This window comes from Rhineura floridana, chromosome 6, assembly GCF_030035675.1.
Source record: "Rhineura floridana isolate rRhiFlo1 chromosome 6, rRhiFlo1.hap2, whole genome shotgun sequence".
NCBI lineage: Eukaryota > Metazoa > Chordata > Lepidosauria > Squamata > Rhineuridae > Rhineura > Rhineura floridana.
Window position 1 is genome coordinate 8,732,173 of NC_084485.1, and position 25,216 is coordinate 8,757,388.

The following is a 25,216-nucleotide window of genomic DNA, read 5'->3' on the forward strand; positions in this document are numbered from 1 at the left end:
TTCTGGGAGATTGGAAAGGGCAGTGTTTTGAAAACCTTCCTAATATGAAGCTTTAATTGCATACTTGCTTTTCTGGGAGTAAAGCTGCAATCCTAATCCCACATACCTAGAGTAAACCCCATTGAATTCAATAGGATTTACTTTTGAGTAGACATGGTTAGGATTGTGCAGTAAATTAATGGGACTTTTGAGTGAACATAGCAAAGAATTGTGCTTGTGTTGCAAATCTTTCTCTCCTCCAATCCTATTTTTAAAGCAATTAGGCAGGACTTACTTAGGTATCATAGTTTTTATTATGTAGGAAACGAATACTGATTTTTAAAAAAATGTTCTGCAATGACCAACTGGTTTGACAATAAACTATTATATGGGCTGTATGTATTTTTACATCTGCAGTGTGTGTGTGTGTTTATGGAGTCTTTCAACAACCCTGTGAGGTAGGGTTGGTGATTGGAAACCAAGGCAGCTCACAATGAGAAATAAATCCCTTAAAAATCCAATAACCATAAAAACAAGTATAAACAGTTGCAGAACAGCTTAAAGTGGCATGATTCTGAAATTTTGGTTGTGTGAGTCAAGTTCCTTATCACTTGAGGCTGCAGTTCTCTCCACATATCTGTGTTTGAGTAAGCCCCACTGAATACATTGGGACTTGCTTCTGAGTAAACAAACATGGGATTGCGCTATAAATATCTTTACAGATTGTGTAAATAATAAACATCTTTGATAGTCATCCTTATATAAATAATTCTTCACACTATGTCCCAATAAGTATTTGATTTCACACTATGGTTGTAGATTATTATTTCCTCTACATTTTAAGTGTGCCCTTCTTCCTTGGGTGGTCATGGTTCCCCTCTGTTGTTTTCATCCTGAGGGGCAGATAGGCAGAGACATGGTGAGTAGCCTATGGTCATCCAGTACATTTTATAGCTCATTTCCATTTTGGAAAATTAATTTAAAAGATTTACATGCAGGCAAATGAGAGCCAGTGTGGTGTAATGGTTAAGGTGTTGGACTATAACCTGGGAGACCAGGGTTCGAATCCCCACATAGCCATGAAGCTCACTGGGTGACCTTGGGCCAGTCACTGCCTCTCAGACTCATGAAAACGCTATTCATAGGGTCACCATAAGTTTGAATCAACTTGAAGGCAGTACACACACATACATGCAAAGTTTATTAAGTAGATCCACATAATACATTTAAAGCACATCCAACTCAAATTTAAAGCATATAACTTCCCCTAAAGAATCCTGGGAAGTGCAGTTTCTCCCTCACAGTTATAGTTTTCACCACCCTTAACAAGCTACAGTTCCCATGATTCTGTGGTGGGATTCATGTGCTTCAAATGTGTGTTGAATGTGCTCTAAATGAATGGTGTGGATCTGCCCTAGGTATGTTGTGCATTCATTACTGAATTGAAAAGAACAATTTTAAAAGATACTTTTTTAAACGGGAAGGATTGTAGCTTAGTGGTAGGGCACATGCTTTGCATGCAAAGGTTCAAAATTCAATTTCTGGAAAAGACTATTGCTTGGAATCCTGGAGAGTCAGTGCTAGTCCATGTCATGAGTACTGAGCTAGATGGTACCAAATGGCCTGAGTCAGTATAAGGCAGATTCCTTTATTCCTAAAAGTGGGAAGAGACTCAAGGGCCACAGTGACCCCAAAATTTATTTATGTATTTTATTTACAACATTTATATACCACTTTACTGAAAAAAATCTCAAAGCAATTTACAGAAGGAATTAAAACAGTAAAATTATTGGCAAAAAAGTCAAAGACAGGTATTTAAAAACATTCAAAATAATAAAACCATCAATGAGTTAAAAACAGATAAAACCCACAAAACTTCTATATGCCTGGGTACGCTAAACAAGAATGTTTTAGCAGGTGCTGAAAAGAGTACAATGAAGGCGTCTGCCTAATGTCAATAGGCAGGGAGTTCCAAAGTGTAGGTGCTGCCACATTAAAGGACTGATTTCTTACAAGAGCAGAACAAGTACTATGTGGCACCCATAACATGGAAAGCATATATTGAACTTGGCCTGGTAGCAAATTGGCAACCAGTGCAGATTTCAGAGCACATGTATTATGTGCTGATAGGTTCTCACTCTTGTCAGCAATTGTGCCACAGCATTCTGCATTAACTGCAGCCCTCGGGTCAGGTTGTGCTGCATGGGGATTTCTGTGACTTTGGATGACTGGCTGCCAGGAATATTTTTAGTTTTTTGGGGGGTTGGTTATGAATCCTGACTGGTTGTGGGATGCTGAGTTTTCTGCCTTACTCACAGGAATCTTGTTGTGGTTGGTATGGCATTGCATTTAGGAAATCATCACTGTCTTTTGTTTTTCTTTTCTATTTGCATTTAATTTACCTTTAACCTCACTCCCCTTACATCCATAGAAGCAACAACAGGGGTTCCATGCGGTCAGCTTAACCCCCTTAAATCCACTGATGATGCGCCTTGTTGGTTGCATGAAGGTTTGTTTCTTGCCCAATAGTAGTAAAAGAGAATTCATATATATGGAAGTGTGGCTGCAATTGTTCCCAAGCTGATGCCTGTGAAGGTAGACCAAATATGTGTGTTTTCTCTCTGTCAGTTACTACTCACTGGAATTGGGTTGGCTGTCAAAGTGAGTTTGTAGCAGCCCACAGGGTAGACAGAAAAGGGTAGAGAATCTTCTTAGTCTTACTCATTTCTCAGACCTCTTTCTGAAGTGAAGGGTCAAATCTGTAAAGAAGTTTGGGGCAGCCATGTTAAAAGTTTGGGGCAGGGCATTCCAGGCAGGGGGTTGCCAACCCTGCTTGGATATGGATATCTTTGCAGAGGATCCGTAGTCAAGCTTTACCAACAGCACAATCCAAACTATATCTGCTTAGAAGTAATTCCTGTTGAGTTCTATGAGCCTTAGTCCCCTAGTGTGTTTAGAGCTGCAGATTCTAATCTTCACTCCTGAGTGCTCTCATCTAATATCTCCACAACACAAGGCTCCTTTCTTCCTACAGTGGCATTCTGGTGACTGGCCTCACCTGAGGGCACTTAAACCCTTCTTGCCATAAGCAAATAGGCTAGATTAATTGTCCCAGGCTCAATCTTTTAGCTAAGATTTCTATCTTAATTTCCAATCAGAGAAACGTTTTTGTTTGAATTGTATGCTCCAAGCAACTGTGGTTGATGCTTCATATACCATGCTTAATGATATCACTAGGGCTCGCCCCATGACATCACTAGGGCCCACCCCTGAAATGTCAGGGTATGGGATGCTTCTGACCTGGCAACCCTAATAGTCCTCCCTTTCCTCTCCCCTGAACTTTGACTCTCAGCCACCCTTACTCACCATGCAGGGACTTGCTGGTGCTGGCATTGACCCAGCTAAAGGCTATAGCATGGCCCGGAGCTGGGCAGGTTGTGGCACGGAAGCCCACCTGAAAGTGGACTGAGGCCCACTAGTGGCTCCTTTTGAGAAACAGTGAACGAGAGCAGGGGTTCCCAAGCTGTGGTCCATGGACCACCAGTGGTCCACAAACTTCATTCAGGTGGTCCATGTCATATTGGCATTAAACATTCAAGTTGATTTTAATTGCATTTTAGTGCTTTTTTATTTAGTATATTTAATTTGATTGTATTACAAATTAAGTTATAAAAATGCAATTAAAAATCATAAAGCATTGAACATAGCGCACTGCAATTGCTACAACTGGTGGAAAAATCATTATGTGGCCTATCAAGACCATCAGCAATTTTCAAGTGGTCCGCGGGGAAAAAAGCTGAGGAACTACTGAACTAGAGGACACCTCTGAAACACCACAGCTACATGCTATGGAATTCATTCCTCCTACACTGATCTGCATAAAAACCACATACCTTTGGGGCTTCTATTTGGCATAGTAAAGAAACCAGGTGGCCACTGTGAGAATAGGATGTTGAAATAGAGGGGACACTGGCCTGAACCAGCAGACTCTTCTGATGTTCTTAAGCTCTTATTACTATCACCAATGGCAGCTTCTCTCCTGTGCTAAATAGCAGCTTCAGGGAGTAATATTTGCAGAGATCGTGGCCAAGTAAGGGTTTACACAGAATCATAGAATAGTAGAGTTGGAAGGGGCCTATAAGGCCATCAAGTCCAACCCTCTCAAGTTCATGCACTGTAGTCCTGTTCCTAAATAGGGGGCACTGAGGCTTTTATGTGAGATTAAGACAGAATCAGACAGTGCCACCCTGGGTGTTAAATGTAATTTGGCCCTCAGGTGGCATGAGTTGTTATCTCTGTTGTCCAAAGGGATTGGCTGGGATGTTGTATTACTGATTTAACAGTATCCTGTAATTTTATAACATTTTAATTTGATTATTAATATTTTGTACTGTACTATTTTGTACTGTATTTTTATTTTATATACCATTTTGAGGTTTAATTTTTGTCTTGACTTTGAGTTGTTTCGGTATGTTGTTTGGCATTGTATTTGACCACCACTTTGTTTTGAGATTCCTTTATACTGTATCTGATTTTTATATTATATATTGATTTAAGGTTTGTTGTTTGGTATTTTATTTTTATTTTGTGCACGGTTTTGATAACCTTTTATATGGTACTGGGTAGGGATGGGGTTCACTACCTAGTTCTGATCCACTTGCATTCCAATAGTCTGGCTTTCCATCCCATTCCATCCTTTTTTTGTTCCTGCTTGCTTTGGCACTTGCTAATTTGCACGCCTGTTGTTGTGGTTTTTTGGTTGTGAAAAAATATTGTGCAATTTTTAATGTAAATGCCTATGTAAATGATCACAGTGTTCCACGTGGTTTATTTTTTCCTATTTATCACGCCTACACGCTGTTACAAATGCATCACCGTAAAGGAAATTACAAAGATACATAAAATCGAGGGGAATTTTTTTAAAAAAATCAGTGCTGATTACAGCCACAGCCTGCCACAAAAAAATCATTGCTGGCCCAAAAAGATAATGGACTGTCAAATTCAGTTGGAATCAGGTACTAAATCCGCCGACATTCTGCCACAGCCCTAGTACTGGACCTCTACTTTGTCCAGCATTCTGAAATCTGCTTCATTTAATTTCTGTACACTGCTTTGAGATTCTTTGAATAAAAAGCAATTAAGATATTGTCTAAATAAATACATATGGAGCAGAATGGCATGAAAAAGGAGCGCTCTCTTACCCTTCCATCATGAGGTGCAGGGTTGCAGTGCAGCAAAAAACTAACTGAGCACCCTGAAACCTGGTATGGCAGCTCTGCCCATCTTCTCCCAAGCATCTCCCCCTTTTCCCATATGAGGCACAGGGTCAGAGGGTGGCAAGGGTCAAATAGCAGCACTGAGGCTTCAGTTTGGAGAAAGAGCAAAAATGGAGAGAGGCGGCAGCTTCTGTGCCCACATCTCTCCTAAGCAGCTGCCTGTCTACCCTATTCCATGGAAACAGAAGTAGCCCTCCGGCCCAGGAACTCAAGCACATCTTGGTAACAGAGCCCCACTTAAATAAATTCAAGTATATAGACTTCCCTTCAACGCAGAAAAAAGGGGGGCTTCTCTTTTTTCAGGCCTCTGAAAGGACTCTTTATAGGGGATTTTTACATGCAAACCACCTTCCAATAAAGAGTGCGCAGTTTATCCTCTTTCCTGAAGATAGGCCCTTCCTTTCATTAATTTAGTGAGAAATGAAGGGCAATTCCAAATTCCTAGAGAAATCCTGATTTTTTAAAACAAATATAAGACTAAAACATTTACAGGACAAAGCTGTCCTTTAAAATCAGGACTTTCTGCCTATTCTCTGAGAATGACATGCTGTCCAAACCCAGAATTTAATCCAGCAGAAATAAATGTGATACTCCTGTAGAGTCCTGCTTGTTCTGGCACCTCCCTCAGATGAGAGCCACAAACTTAAGAGTGCTCTCAGGACCCCAAAATTTCACCTCTCCTTCAGGGAGATTTTTGTGAGTCCTTGGCTCCTAGGGTAGGTGGGCTAAGACTTTTCTCATCATTGACCTCTCCCTGGGGTTACTGGATAAAGTTTGTCCTCCCTTCCCTCCTCCCTGAATACCTGTTCCCGGAAGCGGTTTACTTCCCTGACTCGTCACTGGGTTTTAACCCAGAAAGAATTCCCTCTTGCTACATCTCCCACAATAATGCAATGCTTCCCTTCCTTGATCTTTTTGTTTTCAAACCTATGCTGCTCCTGTAGCTGATTTTTCCTTCCAGACTCCTCTCCTTTTCACAGTATGCAGAGGTTGGAAAGTGCATCCCACACAGCTGTGGGACTCTGCACAATCAAGGTTCAGCTTTGCAAACCTCTCATGTGGTATTTAATAAATTAAATAAATTAATAAAACCTTAGAACTGGAATTCTGGGGACCAAATAATATTCCCAGTTTTCTAGAAATCCCTATTACCACCACCACTGCAAAAACAAAACAGCTTTCTGATAGATCTGAGAAACTGATTTTGGCTGAATGGCAGATTTCCATCATACTTCTCTGTGGCAAATCTAGCCTGACACTGCATCCCTGCAGACAGCAAGTGTGATTTGGTGTTTTGCCAAATCTGGGTATGGATCCCTCCTTGACCATGGGGCATTCTGGGTGGTCAAGAGAAAATTATTTTATCTCAGCCTAATTAAACTTAAGAACACAAATACGGTATGTTAAATAATATAATCCTCGAAATTATAATCCTCTGCCTTGCCCATGGACTGCTTGGACCCTGTCCTTTGGACCTCCGTGACCTTGACTGACTCCTCTGTTATATTCTCTGTTTGTTTGGACTGGCCCTTGGTAATGCCTTGGAGTTGCCCATGTTGGTGCTGTTGCTGGGACGTTTCTTGCTTCCTCAGGAGCCCAGTGAGGACAGGACATCTGGGTTATTCAGATGGCATTTCCTGCCCTCATCCTTGGTCCTCCACCTACTAGGCATCCCCTGGTGTCCTCTGAGGTAGGGAGTGGGGCTGAGCAGCTGGATCTTCCTCAGCCTGTGATGGAAGCCAACCTTTCCGAGCTAGCAGTACCAAGCAACCCACTTGCAAAAGCTGGTGGAAGGTGGTGGGGAGGAATTTCTTTGCTGGAGACCCTGAAGAGTTGCTGCTTGCTCAAGTAGAGAAGCAGGCCATTATAAAGCACTCTGCAACACCCCAAGTGGGGCCATGGGGAGTGCTTTGCAAGGGCCCTCTCAAGACCCAACAATCAGCCGGGTTTCAGGTCTTGCAAAGCTGAGAAGTGCCCAACTACAGGTAAGGTCTCTTCGGGAGTAAAGGCCTGGCTGAAGGTGGATGATAAGAGTTAGCGGGGTGTGTTGTTCCAGCAGCTCCAGCTCAAAAACACCAGAGCTTGGCTAGAAGAGCCAAGAAGACTAGAACAATGTCTATGTACCAGCTTTGTACTTGGCCTGTTAGTGGATCTCCCGCTGACTCCATGTCTGACCTCAGACTTGCCTTCACTCTGCTTTGTCCACAGACTGGCCGGGCCCTGACCTTGGACTGCTATGAACTTGCCTTTTGCCTGAGTCTTTGTTGTGGACTCTGATTGTTTGGACCCTGACTTCAGACTAGCCCTTTGGTTGTTGCCATGTTGGTGGTGTTGCTGGCAAGTCTCTTGCTTCCTCAGATGCCTAGTGAGAACAGGACACTAGGTTCAATCCCCAGCATCTCCAGATAGGGCTGGGAAGGACTCCTGCCTGAAACCTTGAAGAGCTGCTGCCTGTTAGTGTAGGTAAAACTGAGCTAGATGGACCAATAGTCTGACTCAATATAAGGCAGCTTCCTGCGTCCCTACTACAGAATGCATGTTTGTTTGTTTTTTTATATATAGTATTCACTTTCAAGGGCTGGGGTGGTGGTTTCCAGACTCCAATTTCAGTCTGAGCTAAAGGAAAGGCCCTCTATTTGTGTTGTTTTTGCTGGAAGCCTTGTCATTCAAGGGGAGGTACTTCCCCAGAATATAGACTGGCTCCCTTCAGATACAGTGAGAATGAAGTGAATGGAAATTTACAGCGCATTCAAAATTTTCCCTTTTCTCCCAGCTGCTTCATGAGAAAGGAGTTACATTTATCTAGCTGCTGTTCCAAACACCGCTTTGCATTTCAGTATAGGAGTTTTAAAGTGTCCTGGAAAAGTTTAAGTAGCTGTGCTTTCTTTTGCTTTGGATTGTGCTGGAAAGCTTGATGAAGATGTCAACCCAGTGTGCGGCTGCTGTAGAAAAGGCAAATTCCATGCTAGGGATCATTAGGAACGGCACTGAGAATAAAACTGCTGATATAACGTCGTTGTATAAATCTATGGTGCAGCTGCATTTGGAACACTGTGAAAAGTTCTGATCGCCTCATCCCAAAAAGGATATCGTAAGAGTTGGAAAGGGTTCCGAAAAGGACACGCAAATGATCAAGGGGATGGAACAACTCCCTATGAGGAAAGGTTGCAACATATGGGGCTTTTTAGTTTAGATAAAAGGTGAGTCAGAGGCAACATGATAGAAGTGTATAAAATGATGCATGGCATGGGAAAAAAGTGGATAGAGAAAAGTTTTTATCCCTCTCTCATAACACTAGAACTCGCAGACATTCAATGAAGCTGAATGTTGGAAGATTCCGGACAGACAAAAAAAAATACTTCTTCATGCAGTGCATAGTTAAACTATGGAATTCGCCCACAAGAGGCACCGATGGCCACCAACTTGGATGGCTTTAAAAGAAGATTTGACAAATTCATGCAGGATAAGGCTATCTGGCTACTGGACATGATGGCTATGTTCTGCTTCCATAGTTTGAGGAGGTATGCTTCTGAATACCAGTTGCTGGAAATTCTGGGAGGGGAGAGTGCTCTTGCGCTCAGGTCCTGATTGCAGGTTTCCCATGGGCATCTGGTTGGCCACAGTGAGAATAGGATGCTGGACTAGATGGGCCACTGGCCTGATCCAGCAGGCTCTTCTTATGTTGCTACCAACTATATGCAGAACAAACCCCTTTATGACATTAAGTGGTTTTAAAGTGTTCATCTCCAATATGTCATCTGTGAGCCTCCTTATACCCATGTAGCTCTTTGGCTCAGCTATTGTAGTGCAATGGAATGTCTGTAAATGTTATGTCAAGCAGGAAGGGTTGGTCACAGAATGTGGACACTGGCGTAGGTGTTGTGAGGGTAACAGAATGTTGCATGATGGCTAGGGACAAAACGGGCTAGTGAGCCAAGAGATGGCAGGGTTCAGGAAGCCAGAGGTACAGTGGGTTGGCAAGTGGACAGGAGCAACAAGGTCTAACCTGGGATGAACTTCACATTTTATTTTTTTATTTATTTTTATTTCATTTTTAAACCGCCCATAGCGAATAGCTCTCTGGGTGGTGAACAAAACAAAACATATATAAATATAAATTCAAAAAACTGATCAAATCTGTGATTGAAGCTCCCCACTGTCAATGAGATCTCCCCAGAAGCAATGGAATGGAAGAAAATGTTTAAGCTGGCCTGAATGTCTGCTTTAAGGGCAGAAAGGGGTCTGTGTGCCTGGCCCCTGCTGGAACAGGAGAACTGAAGCCTTGGCAAGGCTTTAGTGGAGCTGAGATCATGTGCCAGGGTGACGAAGATAAGACTCATTAACAGCTCTGAGCGACCTTCATGAAAATCCTTGTACCCTGATAAGGCTTGGGAATATGTCACTTCGCAAAAATAATGAAGTAAAAATAAAATAAAACACCTATTTTACTGGAATCAGCCCCTGCTGTAATTTACCAATACAACACAGAATTTCATTGACAAGGTGGAGCAAGAAAAAAAAGTGAGTCAGAAAACAGGAAAGTTTGGAGGTGTACAGGGATTGAAAAGAGCCTGCAACTCAGTGCTAGAGCTGTCTTCTACTTCTTAATTTTATTTTTGCTTAACTCCAAGTTTTCCTAATAGAATTTTGTTTGTTTCGAGGCCTTTGGAGCCCAAGTGTACCTTCTCTTTGAGAGGAGAAGGGATCTCTTGCTTTGAGCATGTCCCTCCCTCAGTTTTTGAAGCTACTCTTGGCCATTTACTCTGAGCCAGCCTTCATGGGTCTGAATATTTGGCTCATAAATCTTTCCCATTTGTTCTATTTTTAGTCTAACTCTGGTCTCTTTCTGATTACCACCACTAGCTCACTGGAGCAAATTTTAAGAAACTATTTTCAATGTGAAAGCATACAATTTGTAGTTAAACATACATCAACATCTATATGCAAAGTTTCAGCACATTCTACCCAAACAGAGTGAGCAATTACAAGCAGGAATCATATTGTGTGACTCTGCAGGTCTACTCATTTTCACAATCTTTATACGGAGTCCCATGATTATGGCTTTTAAAAAACAAATGGGATCACAGTTATCACATAATTGTCTGATCATCTGAAACTTTCATCCCATGTGTTTTCATTCTGTCCAAGACCTAGCCACCCATAGGTGCTTAAGAGACGAACCCACCCATACACTACGCTCATCATCAAAGGTCCTCCTCCGGGTGCCTACTCCGAGGGAGGGTCGGAGGATGCAACAAGGGAGAGGGCCTTCTTGGTGGTGGCCCCCAAATTATGGAATTATTTTCCTGACGAGGCGCACCTGGCACCAACACTGTTATCTTTTCGGAGCCAGGTCAAGACTTTCCTCTTCACCCAGGCATTTTAGCATGTGTTTTAATTGGTTTTTAAATATGTGTTTTTAAATTTGTATATTTGTTTTTAATGTTTTAATTGTTGTAAACCACCCAGAGCACTTTGGCTGTGGGGTGGTATACAAATGTAATAAATAAATAAACAAACAATAATAAACTGAGAAGAGGAAATGACTGTTAAGCCACTCTAGAAACTGTAATTCTGTGGGGCTTCTTAACAATTCTGAGCATCCTTAACAAACTACAGGTCCCAGGATTCTTTGGGGGGAAACCATGAATGTTTAAAGTGGTATAATAGTGCTTTAAGTGTATGGTGTAAATGTGGCTCTGGAAGAAATAAGGCCAGTCAGAGTAAGCACTGCTGAGCTAGGTGGACTAATGGTTTGACTCTGTATACAGCAGCTTCCCATATTGCGAAGAGCCCGTAGCAGAGCACACGTTTTGCATGCAGAAGGTCCTAGGTCCAGTTCCTTACATTTCTAGCTTAAAGAGTTTCAGAGAGCAGGGCTCAGAAAGACCTCTTCCCGACACCTCAGAATGCACTATATAAAGGAACTTTATAAGTAGTGTACAACAGCTTCCTGTACATTATTCCTATTTTGCAGTATGCACTTTACAAAGAGATTAGAGTTCTTACAACCCCGTGAGGTAGTGTTGGGTTGAGAGTGACTCAAAAGGAAAAGGAAGATATGAGAAGTCCTTGGAGGAGGAAAGAGGTGAATCCCCAAAATTCCTACCGCACCTCTTTTAAATAGGAGAACTTGATATGCCTGACGTGTTTCTATTATAATGTGCAACTCTTCATCGGAGCCAAATGTAAGCACTATTTCAGTGTGAATAAATGTCAATGTAGCTTTTAAATTACTTTGATGCAATGCTATTTTTTTTAACAAAATGTGTATACTACGTAACTGCAAATAAGACCTCTTAAATGGTTTACAAATAGCATGAAATATACATTAAAATTATCAATAAAAGTCATAGCTAAAAATAAGTTTTAAAAAATCCAGAATATAATTAAAAACAGCAGCTGAACTAAAATTACAGATCAACACACATGTCAACTCTTACATATCTGGGAAGGATTTTCTAAACCAAAAATGTCTTAGCAGGCACGAAAAAGAGTACAGCGAAGGCATCTGCTTGATGTCAACAAGCAGGGAGTTTTACTGACTGGGGCAACCTACCATAATGCACATTTGCTCAAGATGCTACACTGGTTGCCAATTTGCTACCAAGCCAGGTTCAATTGTTGTTATTAACATATAAGGCCCTAAACAACTTGGGACCCAGTTACCTGAGAACATCTTTTCCCAAATAGACCTGGCCATTGATCAGGACCTCCAGGTTTTTCTGCTAACGGCACAGGTATGACTTATGGTAACTATGGGGGGCAGACCTTTTCTGCCATGGTGCCCAGCCTTTGGGCTCACCTTCTTCAAGAAAAAGCAGTCATCATCCGTGGGCTTATCCACATGGGAGCATTTCTTCATAGCCAATATACTGCTTTCACCATCATAATAGATTTGCAATGTAGATTGGTTGGTTTATTGTGATTAGTTTGTGGGTTTTTTTGTTTGTTTTGTTTTCCTTCTGTCGTCAGTAGGTGGCAGTAATAGGGCCTTTTAGGCCTTGCTTCGCCATAAAACCCCATAGGAAAAAGACTTTTTTAAAAATCCACTTTAGATTTTTTAGGAAAAAAATGGAAACCAGGCACAGAGAGATGTTACTTCAAAATTCTCTCCGCAAAGGTAGAGAATATGAAAAATAATGTTAAAATCCAATGAAAATTGCCATTGCTAGTTACAAGGAATAAAGGAAGTGAGAAATGATTTATAATCCATCAGGTCAAGAGGGCTGGTCAGGCCTAGCAAAAGCCTCTGCTTGTGCTCTTATTATAAATCAGAAGCCTGAAATATTAAGATGCGGCATTTGTTGTTATGTGCCTTCAAGTCGATTACGACTTATGGCGAACCTATGAATCAGTGACCTCCAAAAGCATCTGTCATGAACCACCCTGTTCAGATCTTCTAAGTTCAGGTCTGTGGCTTCCTTTATGGAATCAATCCATCTCTTCTTTGGCCTTCCTCTTTTTCTACTCCCTTCTGTTTTTCCCAGCATTATGGTCTTCTCTAGTGAATCATGTCTTCTCATGATGTGTCCAAACTATGATAACCTCAGTTTCATCATTTTAGCTTCTAGTGACGGTTCTGGTTTAATTTGTTCTAACACCAAATTATTTGTCTTTTTCGTAGTCCATGGTATGCACAAAGCTCTCCTCCAACACCACATTTCAAAGGAGTTGATTTTTCTCTTATGCACTTTTTTCACTGTCCAACTTTCACATCCATACATAGAGATCGGGAATACCATGGTCTGAATGATCCTGACTGTAGTGTTCAGTTATACATCTTTGCATTTGAGGACCTTTTCTAGTTCTCTCGTGGCAGCTACAAGCTACTGAGACTGAATCTGTCCAAAATTTGACAAAAATCTGTCAAGAAATATGGAAAACTAAACAATGCCCCACAGACTGGAAGCGTTCCATATACATCCCAATTCCAAAGAAAGGGGATCCCAGGGAATGCAGTAATTATCGAACTATTGCCTTAATATCCCATGCAAGTAAAGTAATGCTCAAGATTCTACAACAAAGGCTCTTACCATATATGGAGCAAGAAATGCCAGACGTCCAAGCTGGATTTAGAAAGGGAAAAGGCACCAGAGATCATATCGCAAACATATGTTGGATAATGGAACGGAGCAAGGAATTTCAGAAGAAAATCACCTGAAAGTAATCTGGAAATGCCTTTTGAGATGGGAACAGGGAAGTTGTGGTCACAGAAAGATTTCACATTACTAGATTCAGCTTAGTAAACATGTCTAAGCCGCTCGTACCGTCCACTGAACAGAGATTTTGGATGGAGGAGGATGGAAATGGATGGACTGCCTTCAAGTCGATCCCGACTTATGGCTACCATATGAATAGGGTTTTCATGGTAAACAGTATCCAGAGAGGGTTTACCATTGCCTCCCTCTGAGGCTAGTCCTCCTCAGCTGGGCAGGGCTGCTCAGCTTGCCACAGCTGCACAAGCCAGCCCCTTCCTTGTCCGCAACTGCCAGCTGGGGGGCAACTGGGCTCCTTGAGACTATGCAGCTTGCCCACGGCTGCACAGGTGGCAGGGCACATAACCCCTGAGCCACTCACTGTGGGGGTGATCTTTAGCTGGCCCTTGACACCCAGAAGACACAAGCGGGGATTTGAACTCCAGACTCTGGATTCCCAGCCACGCTCTCCTCCCCACTGTGCTATACTAACCTGGCACATGGACGGGCAGGGCAATAATGTGTAAGGTGACCACCCAAAATTGTGTAAGATACTACTATGTATGGATATAAGGTATGCCTTATGACTATGACATATGTATGACATGTAATCACTATATAAAGCTCTGCTTGGCATATTTTGGGCAGAGACGGTCTTGACAACCCCTCTCCCAATGGTCCATTGGTATATGTATCTCAATAAACTCTGTCCTTTGGAGCACGATCCAAATGACTTGAGAGGTTTCCTTCTACAGAAGTTTACTCGGGGAGAAAGGGAGGAAAGAAGGGAGGGCTGCAGCAAACTGTGAAGGGGAGAGGACAGAGCAGTCAGAAGTTGCTAGATAAACCACTGGAAACAAAATGGAATTCATGGGATAGTAGGTGGAGAAAGGGGAAGAGCTTAAAGGGACAATTCACCCACCCACTAAAATCCATCAAAGCAAACCATCTGCAAAGATGAGTGGAGTGGAGTAGAACCATATTGTTCTAAACCTTTTGTACTATCAGTGGATTGGGTTAATAGTGATTTACAGAGGGGAAACTGCGTGACAGCTTCTGTTTGCCAGCAACGTCATGTGAACCATGCAAATTAAAATATATGAGTAGCACTAAACACAGAATAAACAACAGTGTAGATGAGCGCTGTGTCATTGTTTCAGCATCTCTTAAAGACCCACTTGTTCACACAAACATTTCCTGATGTTTTCTTACTATGGTTTTAGTTATATTTATTGACTTGTCTCTGTTACCATGGATGTTGTACTCTTATAAATGGGTTTTTAATATATTTTAATTTGGGGTTTTTAACGTATTTTTGTTTTCATATTTGTTTTGTAAGCATCCTGAGATTTTTTTAAAAAAATGATGGGTGGTACATAAATTTATTTATCATAATCACGTTTTGGGTGGTGTCAAATTGCTATAGGACTGCCAAGCTCCCTAGAGATCATAATATGCCACCCAACTCTCAAGCAGATTCATGGCCAGTCTGAACAGCATCCCTCCTACAGTTGCCTAGCAACTACAACTCAGTTTCTCCTCCCTGTGGCTGTCAGTATGATGACAATGCTCATCTGCAACCGCCAAGAACAGCAGCAGCAAAGCCACTTGGGGAACTGGAACATGTTATTCATTCCAAAAAGTGACCAGGTCTTAGTGTTCATTTGCAGGCTCAATTCACATTTTTTAAAGGTCTAAACTTTGGGGAGTGAACCTTTTTGGACCCACACTGGAAAAACCATTGTGGGCACTACACATACACTGCAACTTCTTTCAAGCCTAATTTCAGTGGGGAAGAGGTAGTGGGCAGGGCTTGGAAGTAACTCGTTATTTTTAACGAGTTACTTGTAATTAGTTACAATTTTAAATAACGAGTGGGTAATTCCATTACATTTGGGAAGTAAAGGAACGACTAGTAATTTCCCTACTTTTCAGCTGCAACTTTAACGTTTCCACGTTAGGTTGGACGTTACTTGGGGGCGGGAACAAGGGGAAGTCAGCTCCTGGCTGTGATTGGTTAACACAAGACATGTGCCTCACACTGACTGGACCTCTGCGCAGACTCTTCCCTCGTGATCTGTGTTAGGAGGCACGAGGGAAGAGGTGAATAGGCAGGGCCTGCTGCTAGCGTCTGAGAGGACAAAATGGACGCCAGAGGAAAAAGCCAGTTGAAGGACAACGGAGAAGGCAGCAGCAGAATGGCGAAGAGCTGTGGAGGTGAGTGACGATGATTTGTGTGTGTGTGTGTGTGTGTGTGTGTGTGTGTGTGTGTGTGTGTGTGCGTGCCCCGGTGTGTGTGTTTTCGGCTGGAGTCTCTGGTTTTTTGGGGGGGCTCTGGCTCTCTGGCTACCACCCCTTACTCTCCAGACTCTCAGCTTCAATTTAAAAAAAAGTAAGTTTCTAGGTGGTCTAATTCCCGAGATATACACCAAAACGTAAACCCCCACACACAACTTTTTTTAAAACAGATCCATGCTCTAGCTACAACTCCCATCAGCCCAATCCAGTGGCCATGCTGGCTGGGGCTGATGGGAGTTGTAGTTTTAAAAAGTAACTTTTCAAAGCTCTGGCTGTAACCCCGCCCTTTCATGATTGTAGCCAATGACGCCAGAGTTGTGACTTGTTGATCCAGGCATGCCTAGGCTGAACGTCAGAATATGGTGGCTTTGAGTTTTTTGCAGTTTGCGTAAGTAATATGGCTTAATGTTTTTTTTCCTCTTCTGTCCAAGAGTCAGACCCTGGGCTTATGAAATATGAAAGTATTTAATCCAATATCTGCTTTTCTGGGAGTAAAGCCATTTCTGGGAGTAAAGCATGTACCTGGAGTAAACCCCATTGAACTCCATTAGGACTTGCTTTTGAGTAGACATGGTTAGGATTGTGCTGTAAATTAATGGGACTTGTGAGTAAACATAGTGCAGACTTGTGTTTGTGTTGTAAATCTCTCTCCCTCCAACCCTATTTTTAAAGAAATTAGGCAGGGTTTATCACAGTTTTTATTATGTAGGAAACTAATACTCATTTTTTAAAAAAATGAATGAAGTTTATTTATTTATTTATTTTTATTATTTGATTTATATCCCACCCTTCCTCCCAGTAGGAGCCCAGGGCAGCAAACAAAAGCACTAAAAACACTTTAAAAATCATAAAAACAGACTTTAAAATATATTAAAACAAAACATCTTTAAAAACATTTTTTAAAGCTTTAAAAACATTTTTTTTAAGAAAAAGTTTAAAAACATATTAAAAAGCAATTTCAACACAGACGCAGACTGGGATAAGGTCTCAACTTAAAGGACTTGTTAAAAGAACAAGTTCCTTATCACTTGAGGCTGCAGTTTTCCCTGGTTGAGTAAGCCCCATTGAATACATTGGGACTTGCTTCTGAGTAAACAAACATAGGATTGCACTATAAATATCTTTACAGGTTATATAAATAAACATATTTGATAGTCATGCTTATATAAATATTTTCATAGAATCATAGAATAGCAGAGTTGGAAGGGGCCTATAAGGCCATCAAGTCCAACCCCCTGCTCAATGCAGGAATCCAAATCAAAGCATTCCCAACAGATGGCTGTCCAGCTGCCTCTTGAATGCCTCCAGTGTCGGAGATCCCACTACCTCTCTAGTAATTAGTTCCATTGTTGTATGGCTCTAACAGTTAGGAAGCTTTTCCTGATGTCCAGTCGAAATCTGGGATCATCGAGAAGAGATCCCGGCCCTCCTCTGTGTGGCAACCTTTCAAGTACTTGAAGAGTGCTATCATATCTCCCCTCAGTCTTCTCTTCTCCAAGTTAAATATGCCCAGTTCCTTCAGTCTCTCCTCATAGGGCATTGTTTCCAGTCCCCTGATCATCCTTGTTGCCCTCTTTTGAACCTGTTCCAGTTTGTCTGCATCCTTCTTGAAGTGCAGAGACCAGAACTGGACACAGCACTCAAGATGAGGCCTAACCAGTGCTGAATAGAGGGGAACTAATACTTCACATGATTTGGAAACTATACTTCTGTTAATGCAGCCTGATATAGCATTTGCCTTTTTTGCAGCCACATCACACTGTTGGCTCATATTCAGCTTGTGATCAACAACAATTCCAAGATCCTTCTTGCATGTCGTACTGCTAAGCCAAGTATCCCCCATCTTATAACTGTGCATTTGGTTTCTTTTTCCTAAGTGTAGAACTTTGCATTTATCCCTGTTGAATTTCATTCTGTTGTTTTCAGCCCAATGCTCCAGCCTATCAAGGTCCCTTTGAATTTTCTTTCTGTCTTCCGCGGTATTAGCTATGCCCCCCAATTTTGTATCATCTGCAAATTTGATAAGCATGCTCTGTACCTCCTCATCCAAGTAGTTAATAAAGTAGTTAAAGAGCACTGGGCCCAGGACCGAGCCCTGTGGTACCCCACTCATTACTTCCACCCAGTTTTGTCATGCTGTGTCCCTATAAGTATCCAATTGCATACTATGGTTGTACAATACTTCCTTTACATTTTAAGTATGCCTTGGGGTAGTCATGGTTCTCCATTGTTTTCATCCTGAGGGGCAGATAGGATGAGAAATGGTGAGTAGCCCATGGTCACCCACTACACTTTATAGCTTATTTCCATTTTGAAAAATTAATTAAAACAATTTACATGCAGGCAAAATTTATTAAGCGGATTCACACAATATGTGTAAAGCACATCCAACTCGCATTTAAAGCACATGACTTCCCCTAAAGAATTCTGGGAAGTGTCATTTCCCCCTCACAGTTATAGTTCTCACCACCCTTAACAAACTGCAGTTCCCATGATTCTGTGGTGGGATTCATGTGCTTCAAATGGGTGTTGAATGTGCTTTAAAGGAATGGTGTGGATCTGCCCTAGGTATGATGTTCATTCAAGAGTGAATTGAAAAGAACAATTTTAAAAGATACTTCTTACTCTTACTCATTTTTCAGACCTCTTTCTGAAGTAAAGGGTCAAATCTGTAAAAACATTTGGAGCAGCCACATTAAAAGATAAGGGCAGGGTATTCCAGGCAGGGGGTTGCCAACCCTGCTTGGATATGGATGTCTTTGCAGAAGAACCCTAGTCAAGGTTTACCAACAGCACAGTCCAAACTATATCTACTTAGAAGTCAGTCCTGTTGAGTTCTATGGGGCTTAATCCCTTAGTAAGTGTGTTTAGAATTGCAGCCTTCAGGAGCCTCCATCTTTACTCCCCAAAGCTCCCATCTAACATCTCCACAACACTAGGCTCCTTTGTCTCTGCTGTGGCCTTCTGGTGACTGCCCTAGCCTGAAGGCACTTAACCCTTCTTGCTGAAAGCAAGTAGGCTAGATTAAATGTTCCCTACCCAGGCTCATATATATAAAATATAAAAGATAAACAGCATTTTGTCAAAAGTATTTTTGTCTACATTTTATACCTCATCCTTGGTTTTCCAAGCTTGGCATGGAATACTTCTCATACAGAATTAATTTGAAATGCTGCATATTTATTATCATAATCATCATATTCAAAATAAAAAATATATGTACCGCCTTCAAGTTGATTCCAACTTATGGTGACCCTATGAATAGGGTTTTCATGAGGCTGAGAGGCAGTGACTGGCCCAAGGTCACTCAGTGAGCTTCATGGCTATGTGGGGATTTGAACCCTAGTCTCATTTTGTTCTCACAACAACCCTGTGAGATAGTAGGTTAGACTGGCCCAGGCAGGGTTATTTAGTGAGCAAAAATGATGCAAATAGGATCTCTTTTAATTGTGCTATCGACCTGCTTACTTCCACTCTGACTGGGGGATCTTGCAGCATGGGGAAGAGATGGGGGCACATCACAGCTGAAGTTCACCCATATAGGAGCATTATCTCTTGTTTATTACAGAGATGCCTGTTGCAGGTTTTGCTGCTGAGAGCAGCAGTCAGTTAGTGCGGCCACTTGAGTCACAGCTTGTTGATCCTGAGGAGGCAAAACTAGAAAGTGAGGTTCAGAAAGGCCCTGTGCACAAGGAGGAGGAGGGCATGAAGCAGTGCCAGTTGCCCACAGCCACATCTGCAGAACAGCAAGTACCATGGTTTGGCTTTGAGAAAGCTTGTACATTTGTGAGCCAGAGTGGGAAAAATGTTGTTGTACGATGCAATTACTGCCTTCCAAGGATCACAAATCTGAGATCAGCTGTTTCCTCCTCATCCAATGTGAAGAAAGATTTTGAGGTAAGCCTTTGTCATGCTGGTCCTCAAAGAGTGTCCATTGTCTATTTATGTTTAAATTGTGAAGTTCCTCTTCCATTTTTTCTTGGATTCATGCTTTGTTCTTCTTCCTCAGAGGGCACACCCTGAGAAGCTGAGAGCAATTGAAGAAGCAATAAAGGCAAGGAGACGTGGCCTTCCTGACCAATGCATGACACCCCTCCTCCCAAAATGCTGAAGCAGCAGCAGACAACCCTTGAGAGGTGGGGATCTGGCAGGGAGCCTGTCACCCAGAGCAATCTCGACAGGAGAATAATTGATTTCATTGTAGAGGAGACATTACCACTTCAGACTGTGGACAAACCATCATTCATTAATCTGGTTCGCATTGGACTCCCCAAAGATCTCACCATCATATGTGCCAAGACTCTGAGAGACAGAATTGAGAAGAGAGCATGCCACATGAGAGAAACTCTTGCAAACCGAATGGGTGCTGTGGCATATATAGCAACCACTGCAGATTGTTGGACCAATGGCAAGAAGAGTTACTTTGGGGTAACAGCCCACTGGATCAACCCAACTACCCTGAAACGTGAGGTCGGGGCCTTGGCTTGTAAGCGTCTGAAGGGGCGCCATACATACAATGTCCTTTCAAAAGCACTGCATGATGTACATGTGCAGTACAGGATCCACAACAAAGTTATGTGCACTACTACAGACACTGGCTCCAACTTTGTGAAAGCGTTCAGAGTTTTCATGGCCAAAGAACCAGTGGAAGCTGCAGGCACCAGGGACGATGATGGTGATAACCAGGAGGAGGAGGAGGCTGAGGTGGAGTTTGTGCCTATCTGTGAGATCCTGGACACAGGACCTGAGGCAGAGGAAGAAGCTGCAGACTCAGGAGAGGATTTTGTTTTACCACCACACCAGAGATGTGCTAGCCACACCCTCAACCTTGTGGCAACACAAGACATAGAGGCCATGCTTTCTGACTCCTCCAAAAGTAGTCTTCTTGGTCCTTTCAAGAAACAGTTTCGTTCCTTGATGGGAAAGTGCAGCAAGTTGTGGTCCAAGCAGAACCAGTCAGCCCAGATTGCTGAGTATATCCATGCGCAATGTGGTGTGTATCTGAAGGTACCAAATAAGACCAGGTGGAATTCCACCTTTGATGCGTTGAAGCAACTACATGAGCTCCTGTCAACTGTGCCACTAAAAATGCATGCCATAATGGACCGCTGCTCCTTGTCCAGGATCACAGCTGCTGAGATTGAAGTGGTACAGGAATACACAGAGATTATGGAGCCACTAGCCCAGTCCCTAGATATCCTGCAACGGGAGAACGGCATGTTCATGGGGTATTTGCTACCAACGCTCTGCAATCTGGACCGCAAGTTAGGACTGGAAAACAAACCTGAGAGGTACACATACTGTTTTCAGCTGCTGAGAGGTGTGCACGAAGCCCTAAGAAAGTGGTTTGCAGCTATCTGGGAGGACAAGAGGCTTCTTCTGGCAGCCTGCCTACACCCTCACTTCAAACTAGATTGGCTGGAATCGTGTCAGGCCACCACCCATACCAACAAGTAAGAACATTAGGGAAGCCCTTTGGGTGGATTACTCCAAGGGAAATGTTGTCTCAAGGGAGGCATCAGAGGGCTTAAGGTGGTAGGCAGGGGCTGGTCCTTTTCTTCCTGGGGCTCCTCATCACAACCTTGGGTTGCTGCAGGTAATCCTTAAGGGTCTGCTGTGCTGCCCCATGAGTGTGGTGACTTGGTCACCTTCCTACCTTCCATGTCATCATCCACAGGCTCAGGCTGGACCCTGAACCAGGGGACATGACAAGCATCAGGAAATGAAGAGCAGATGATGGTTTCCTAACATATATGTGTTAACATATTCTCTCTCTTTCTTAGATACACGATGGAAGTCTTGCTGAAAGCTGAAATAAAGATGGGTGTACTTAATGAGGACAGTGATCAGTCTTCAGATAAAGACCAGGAAGGAGATGACTTAGAAGATGACTTCTTTAACTTTAGTTGATCAATCAAATTAAAGCACCAAAAAAAGACCACAAACCAACAGCATCCAAATGTGTTTCTTAGCTTGGAGTGTCCTTAATGTGTAACCCCTTAAATAAAATTACGGCCAGGCCAGCGCAAATGAGTTAACTAACCAAAAGCACTTGCTCCATTACAACAAGGATTTACACTTGTACAGTAGAATGTCCCCCTTCTTATCTCCCTGTGTGCACCCCACATCCTCCCCTAATTTGCTCTGAAGGGTTGGGAGAACCTCCAGAACAGATTTAGGGGGTGCGAGGGAGGGAAGTTCCATTGCACAAGCATAAATCCTTGCACTAGCAGACTTAGCACTACTCTGGATGCAAGCCTAAAGCTTTAAAGTTCGCAGGTCACACTATTTTGCATATTTTGCTTTATATTATCAAAAAAGAGACAATGCTTTAGAAGAAAACAACCACTATTTCAAAAGGAAGGGGTTAGGGTGGAACCACTCAAATTCTCTAGCACTAGAAAACAAACAGGGAAAAAGAAATTCCACCCCAGGAAGAAAATAACCCCCAATTCCTGAATATATTCACACCCTTTCCTGGCCTAGCTATGCTCAAAGCTGACTCAAGCTTATTCACATGGTGTGTCACATACTATTACTGAGAGGAAGTAAATTAGAACAGTAGCAGCCAAACAATAGGGGCTAGGGAACAGAAGAGGGAATTTCCCACATGTTCCCCCAACTCTTCCATTGCAATCAAATCAACATGACCAGAGAAAAAGTGGGCACAGCTGACAGTGTGAATCTTACCTCTGGAAGCTACATTCTAACAAGTCAGTGGTTTTTGCACATACACATCCCACGCACGCACACACACATACCTCTCCAACCAACCAAGGTACATTGCAACTGTTCAAGGAGATGCTTCAACCAGGTGTTGAGCCTCAGCTCTCCCTGGAAGAGGGGGGAGGGGGGAGGCCTGACTTGCAGGCGCCTCAGCTGTCAGAAGGCGCAGAAGACCCAGGACTTGTTGAGTCTGAGCAGGACCTTGGGAGGGAAAGCGAGCCTGAATTCAAGCCAATTCCCACTGATAGCGCGATCTCAGAAGAGGAGAGCGCGCCACCTCCAGTTGTCGCAGAGGAGCCATTGGGGGAAGCTCATGGAGGACAGGGCTATCAATGGCTACTAGCCATGATGGCTGTGCTCTGCCAGCCTAGTCACAGGCAGCATGCTTCTGAAAACCAGTTGCCAGAAGCCTCAGGAGGGGAGAGTGTTCTTGCACTCGGGTCCTGCTTGCGGGCTTCCCCCAGGCACCTGGTTGGCCATTGTGAGAACAGGATGCTGGACTACATGGGCCAATGGCCTGATCCAGCAGGCTCTTCTTATGTTCTTATGTTCTTAATGTGCCAACTCCTCCCTCGCCAAGCAGTTCTCAGGATGTCACCAGCATGACGCAGCCTCCTGACCTCGAGTCTGCTACTCAGGAGCAGGTGTCTTCTGATGAGCCGTTGGAAACATGCCCCCCTTCACCTCACTCCCACCGCCGCAAGAAACGGACAGGGCAGAGACAGGACTTGCGAAGGAGTCACAGATTACATTCAAAAACGTTCCCTACTTAAGCTTGCAGCTCACAGTGGGGAGCTGCTGAGTCAACTTCCTTCATTCGCCGGAGTGTAGTTAGGGACTCTAAGTGAGTTAGTGTAGGTTTTTTCTATGAAGCGTAATGCCTTGGATGTATCCATTACTTTAATAAAATGAGATTTAATTGCACCCGCGGCTCAGACTCGTGGTTCCAGCTCTGGATGGGACAGTTTGACTCAGCTGCCATCCCTACTCGAATCTGTTCCCATGACAGACGAAATGGACCTGGACGGAGCAAGAGGGGGAATACCCATAACCCTGGAAACCTTGTACACTGAGATCCAGAACCTCCGAGCGACCACACAGGCCCTGCAAACCGAGAACCAGAACCTTAGAGCCGTGACACAAGCGCTGCAAACGGATAACCAGAATCTCCGAACCTTGATTGCCCAAGTCCAAGATTGTCAAATCTCCAGTAGGGCTCCCTGTTTGATACGGGGGCCAGAGTGAACAGTTTCCTACGTTTCTAGCCCAGTGTGAGTTGTACATTCAGGTATGCCAAGTTGAGTTCCCGACCAATGATGCGAAGGTGGCGTTCATCATTAGTTTACTGGAGGGAGAAGTTGCAGTATGCACTTTACAAAGAGATTAGAGTTCTTACAACCCCGTGAGGTAGTGTTGGGTTGAGAGTGACTCAAAAGGAAAAGGAAGATATGAGAAGTCCTTGGAGGAAGAAAGAGGTGAATCCCCAAAATTCCTACTGCACCTCTTTTAAATAGGAGAACTTGATATGCCTGACATGTTTCTATTATAATGTGCAACTCTTCATCAGAGCCAAATGTAAGCACTATTTCAGTGTGAATAAATGTCAATGTAGCTTTTAAATTACTTTGATGCAATGCTATTTTTTTAACAAAATGTGTATACTACGTAACTGCAAATAAGACCTCTTAAATGGTTTACAAATAGCATGAAATATATTAAAATTATCAATAAAAGTCATAGCTAAAAATAAGTTTTAAAAAATCCAGAATATAATTAAAAACAGCAGTTGAACTAAAATTACAGATCAACACACATGTCAACTCTTACTTATCTGGGAAGGATTTTCTAAACCAAAAATGTCTTAGCAGGCACAAAAAAGAGTACAGCGAAGACATCTGCTTGATGTCAACAGGCAGGGAGTTTTACTGACTGGGGCAACCTACCACAATGCACATTTGCTCACGATGCTACACTGGTTGCCAATTTGCTACCAAGCCAGGTTCAAGTGTTGTTATTAACATATAAGGCCCTAAACAACTTGGGACCCAGTTACCTGAGAACATCTTTTCCCAAATAGACCTGGCCATTGATCAGGACCTCCAGGTTTTTCTGCTAACGGCACAGGTATGACTTATGGTAACTATGGGGGGCAGACCTTTTCTGCCATGGTGCCCAGCCTTTGGGCTCACCTTCTTCAAGAAAAAGCAGTCGTCATCCGTGAGCTTATCCACATGGGAGCATTTCTTCATAGCCAATATACTGCTTTCACCATCATAATAGATTTGCAATGTAGATTGGTTGGTTTATTGTGATTAGTTTGTGGGTTTTTTGTTTGTTTTGTTTTCCTTCTGTCGTCAGTAGGTGGCGGTAATAGGGCCTTTTAGGCCTTGCTTCGCCATAAAACCCCACAGGAAAAAGACTCCAGTAGGGCTCCCTGTTTGATACGGGGGCCAGAGTGAACAGTTTCCTACGTTTCTAGCCCAGTGTGAGTTGTACATTCAGGTATGCCAAGTTGAGTTCCCAACCGATGATGCGAAGGTGGCGTTCATCATTAGTTTACTGGAGGGAGAAGCGGCCAAATGGGCCACCCCGTATTTAATTCACAATGACCCAGTACTGCGACAGTTTGATGCATTTAAGGACGCAATGGGAGAGATGTTCCGAGACCCCTAGACAAGGAAAGGGGTCCGTGGGGGCATACACCAATGCTTTTCGCGTCTTGTCTCAAGAAACAGAGTA